This window comes from Bidens hawaiensis, unplaced genomic scaffold (assembly GCF_021521415.1).
Source record: "Bidens hawaiensis isolate Kalapana, Puna unplaced genomic scaffold, B.hawaiensis_p1.1 tig00030648_1, whole genome shotgun sequence".
Classification (NCBI taxonomy): domain Eukaryota; kingdom Viridiplantae; phylum Streptophyta; class Magnoliopsida; order Asterales; family Asteraceae; genus Bidens; species Bidens hawaiensis.
The window spans coordinates 30,364-36,471 of NW_027495121.1; positions in this window are offsets into that span (position 1 = coordinate 30,364).

A 6,108-nucleotide genomic window follows, 5' to 3' on the forward strand; every position below is an offset into this window, starting at 1 on the left:
TTTTGTGGCTTGAGCATTTTTGTATTTTGGCTTTGAGTGTTTTGTTTTTGCCATGTTTTCTTTTCCTTTGAGCATTTTGCTTTTGCCTTGAGCGTTATTCGCGCACGTTAACCGGACTCTCTCTCTCTCTATATATATATATGTGTGTGTGTGTGTGTGTGTGTGTGTGTGTGTATGTGTGTGTCTATATAAACAAAACCTTTAAAAACCCTCTGTTTGCTCCCTACAGTCTCCCAAGCCACTAGATTACTTTATTTATAAATGAAGTTTTCTCATGCATTTGATCTGAATTCACGGGTATGAGTCTCACCAAACCCAGATAGCCCTTAAACGGGTTATAACTCTTATTAAATAAAAAAATAATCTCACTAAACATTTGATACGAAAGTTCTATAAAATAGGGATATACTAAAAATTAATATCTAATTTTTTTATAAAAAGGTTATTTATAATTAAAAAAACAATTTTATAGTAATAAAAATAATAAGCGGGTCATGTGGCTCACCACACCCAAATAGTTTTTAAACCGGGTTATACCATCTCATTTAACTGAAACTTTTTAATGATCAAATACTAAGTATATTATTAACTTTATTATAGTAAATAAAATTTAAATCTAAAAATGTATATAAATATTAAAACGAATAATTATACTATATATTAACAACAGTGAACTTTAGTCATTTACGTTTTTAATCCTTCGTTTTATAACGAAATGTGTTTTCGTCCCTTCATCGTATATAAAAGAGGTATATTGCTACACTGATTTAATACTATTTATAAAAGATTATTTTTGTGGCATACGTGATTTTATTTTTTGTGCTACTCAGTTGTAATAATTATATTAAGTTATTATTATTATTATTATTATTATTATTATAGAGTAAATGTTAAAGTTGGCGCCACAAAATTTTGATTGGTCTTTAAATTGATCTAATTTGAATAGATGTGGCTAAAAGAATACTCTTTCTAATGCGCTGATGGTCATGTGTTTGTTATGGCCATTATTATACGCTGGCTACTCAAGTTCGAGTTTGGCCTTTGTAAATTTAATATTTTTTTAGTTGATTTTTTTTTATTATAATAGGTAGATACTGGTGGGCCTTGTCTATTGTAGAGGATTTCCTTCATTTTCCGCGTGTTGTTTCATGCCGTAAATAAACTCGAACATTTAAGAAATCTGTTGGGCATGCGAATTCACATGTCTTGCACCCGACACAATCCTTTTGTTTTTGGAGCCGAAGCTATTTGTTTGGCTTTACATCTGTCTCAAGCTATGCAGTTAATGCGGAAAAATATCGGATATCGGTTAAGGACCGATATTTGAGATATCGTTTTTCACTGTGAGATATCGGTGTAATATCGGTAATTATAATATCATATATAAATTTATAAGTATATATACTTTATATGCATATAAAGTTAATTTCATACGTTTTGTGTATAAATTTATGGACAAAAATGTAAACTAGTGAAGATAAGAGTGTTTATTGTTATAATACACAAACTGATCTTACCTTTTATGTAAACTAGAGAAAGAGAGAGGTCAAATGTGAAAATAATTAAATTTATTTAAACCAAATAACCTAAAAAAAGCACGTTCATAACCACTATGTTCCTTCTTCTTCCTTTCCGTCGCCGCCCTTTCATTCTTCATCATTTTAGGCACCGGAAATTGCTGTCAGAAATCATTATGAGGTAGATATTTTGTCGCAAAGTACCACCTTGTATCGGAAATTGTAGTTGTACCAACGAACCATGTAAGTAAAAACATAAAAATGGCCCAACCGAAAAACTCAATGATATAACCGATATAATTTAGCAAAATATCGACGATATATCGGGACCGATATTATTACTGATATTTTGCACTGATATGTTACTAGAGGTCTGATAACCGATATATCGACGATATATCACCGATATTAACTGCATAGGTCCCAATAGATCATTTCTAAAACATCCGTAGGACATTCTCGGACACATTGAGTACACCCGATACATGTATCATAAATTTTTACTGAATGCGACATTGGGTCTATCTATTTTTTTACGTGATAAAGTTTCAATTTAGCATAACGTAAAGGTGAAGTTTGGCACCACAACTTGGTTTTCTAATTCGCTAGATTCCTATTTAGGATTTGCTTTTGACACTAATAAACACGAGTGTTTGGTGGTGAGTTGGCTGGTTTGTTTGTGTTAAAGATACCAAGTAAGGCAAGCTTGAATCCATTTCTTTGCTTAGCTTAATTAAACATAAACACTTCATATCTTTAGTAGTCTTAGCAGTCACTTTCCTCTTCAGTTCCACTAGCCTTTTTTCCCGTATATGAGCTTATGTTCATTTCTTTGGTGGCCTCAACAATTATGAAAACTAATCGAATTCGGGTATCAACATCGGGGACTGATAACGCAAGGGGTTTACAATGTTCATTTTGTTGTTTTATATTGTTTTAGTTATGGTATCGTATCGAACGTAACGGAGACTACCAAATTCGTGTGGAGTCACTGCTTTAATACTCAAGCTTTACCAATGCCGGGTTTTACTGACCGATACCACTCCGCTGGTCCACCTCAATTTATATATATATATATATATATATATATATATATATATATATATATATGTTTTAGTTTCGATACTGTAACAAACGTAACTGATACTAATCGAATTTGCGTCGGCTCGCCACCATAACGCTTAGGTTTTACAAATGCACGGGTTTAATAACACTTGAGTTTCAACGCTCGGGATTTACCAACGTTCGGGCTTTACCAACCGAATAAACATTGTGACGTATAATTTGTTTTTTATTTTTTATGTTAAGTATATTTAATTTTTAGGTTTAGTTTCGGGGCCGTAAAGAACATAGCGAATGCCGATTGAATTAGCGATAGCTCGCCATTACAACGCCGGATTTTTACTGGCTGAATTCACCGCGCAACGCGCGGGTAAATAACTAGTTATTATTATATATAATAAAACATAATTTAGGTGCCGCAAGTATCCATTGGACCATGTAACATTCGTTAATTTTCAAACCTGAAAACCTGACCCATTTTAATTTTTCGATGTGATTCGGTTAATTATACATATACTCTTATGTTACATATTTCATACGTAATAGTTTTTCTTTCCTAAAGTTATTTAATAATATTAATCATTACTAGTATGTATATATATATATATATATATATATATATATAAATTATAACACTCATGATTTTTTTCTTTATTTAAATATCACATAATTAACATTATTGACGCATAACCAAAGTACATCCTTTTAATCTAGTTATGTCACATTTATTTTTACCTAAAGTTATTTATTTTTAAAAAGATGAAAAATATCTTCCTTCACCATTTAAATTTTGGTCAAACCTCTTTCTCCAAAGCACTCTCCTAATCAATTTTCCCATTAAAACATTCTTAAAGAATAACCTCCTTATTTTAGTATAAATAGAACCTACTCCCACCACTCTTTGACAAGTTCAAGAGATTATTTTTTCCATTTCAAAGGTAGGATTTTACTTATTCAAATCTTCTTCATCTTATTTCTATTTATTTTAATTCTTGTTTATACTAGTTAATCAAATGGTCATATGACCATAACACAATCATGTCTAGGAATCCACTTAATCCATACACCATGGTGTATAGGGTGGATGAGACAAAGAACACAAGGAGATGATCGATTACATGAATGTCACACTTTAAACGTTCTTACATCTTTATTTTCTGTTTTGAATCGTTATTTTTATTCAAATGACCCAAAGTGTTTTGATGATATATGCTAATAAATGTTATATATTCATATCCAAAAAATTTCAAAATTTTATTTCATCAAAATCCTTTTCCAAATCGTTAAAATATTGCTTTTTAGCAATATTTCAGTTTTGACATTAGATATAGCCGTCAACGAAAGAGGAATATCTTGCTTATAACAAACTTAAAAAGTGAAATACCAAATTCTATGATATACTTCATTGAAATACGGTTTTAAAAACTATTTTTACGCATTTTAATTCATTCGTATGAATTCACAATAAATATTTTATAAACAGTGCGCAGATTCGTACCATCTGATTTACACGGCTGTTTTGGCCTATTTAGGTTACGAATTTATGAAACTTTTCTAAATGAAAGTTGTTCAAAACATTCTAATTTCGTAGACTGTAAAGTCTTGATTTATAATAAAATTGCTTGATATTTTAAATACCTTAAACAAAGCAGAACAGTTTCCTGTCCAAAAACTTATTTTGTATTTCATCTTCCTTTTTATCTTTTCCTTGTTTTTTTTTAAATCTTAGTTTTTTAATACATTTGATTTAGTATTCTTTAAACTTTACAATCCCATTAGTTATTCTTTAATTATTATATTTTGTTTATTTATAGTTCGCGAAGTTCGATCGTTCATTTTCTTTAACTCGCTTTTGGTTGTCATTTCAAGTTTGGCTTTAATCTCAAATGTGAGTTTCTCACACCCCGTTTTTAACGCTTTCACACATTTTAGGGGTAGCATATATACCCTATCAACATTACAATTTCGTTTATTCATTATTTGCAAACTACAATTTGTTACATGGACTTGTGTGTTTATTTGCTTACTTGCTCAAAGATTACGTGCTCATGGTTTCCTCATTAAGCATGATCATACGCCCCCCTTTGCACTCAAGACATTTGTTGTTATGAGTGGAAAAGGGCCTCATTATCTGAGTACGTTGGTGCACAATCCCAACTGGAAAGAACCTTACTTGCGCTTATCTAAGTACGTTGGTGCACAATCCCAACCGGAAAGGACTTTACTTGCTCATTTACACTTGTTCATGAAATTGTATGATTTTTATGTACTTATATCAAACTTGTGTGAACTCACCAACTATTCATTTAGTTGACCTTATTTTATATATATGCTACAGGTACATCTATTGGAAGTTGACACAAGAAGAAGACATTAGAACTTAGGGTATTTCAATAAATAGATAAGTTGTTAAATTGTTCTTGTGTTTTCCGTGTATTTCTTGTTACAAAACTGTGTACTTGATGTTTAAATTAATTAATGATAATATTGTCACTTTCGTGTCACATGTGTTTTGAGCAATCTGTACGTCACACTCAGACGTTTCCGCTTTAGCCAGGGTGTTACAGACCACTTGACGACACCTTAGTGGTCAACGACATTTTTTTTATCTCTTCTTTTTTGTGCCAGTACACAACCAAATGCCAATTTTGTTTTTTTAGTTCCGGTACCTTAACGAACGTTACAAAAAACGACCTAATTCGCGTTAATCACCGCATTTTCTTATAGTTACGATATCGTAACAAGCACCGACCGCATGCCAAATTTATTTTTGTATTTTTTTGTTGTGTTTTAGTTCGGGTATCGTACGAAACGTGACGAAATCCGACCAAATTTGCGTAGACTCAACGTCCAAGAATGACAACCCTCGTGTTTTACCAATGCCCGAGTTTTACCGACCGACGCCACCCAATTGGTCTACCTTAATTTTTATTTTTTATTTAATTTTTTATTTTATTGTTTTGATACTATAGCGTACGCAACCAAAACCGACCGAATTCGCGTCGACTTACCGTCTCAACGCTCATGACTAATAACACTTGAGTTTTATCACCGCATTGGTTTTACTGTCCTGCGAGAAAACACTGGTATAAAACAACTAACTAGTATAATTAGTTTTATACCCGTCCGGTGAACGGGTTTTGTAAGGTATTAATGCCATAACAATCTTCCTTGACATTTTATTTTCTAACATCAAAATTTTTCTTCATTTATTAGCTTTCACTTATTATTGCTTAATTTTCTCTATTTGTCACCAAATTGCTATATTTCGTCATTGTATTGGTCTTCTTCAATTATCACATTTCATTGATGATTGTGCGTTAATAAATTAAAATTCGGGCCCAACACCTATACATTTTTTGAAAAACTGTGATAAATATCAAACGAAAAAATAACCTTTATATACTAACTAGTATTTTTACTGGCGCGTTGCGCCGGTACAGGTTGGTAAAACATAGGGATGGTAAAACTCAAGTATTGTCGGTCCTAAGCGATGATATGGTAAGTGAATGCAAATTCAGTCGGTTTC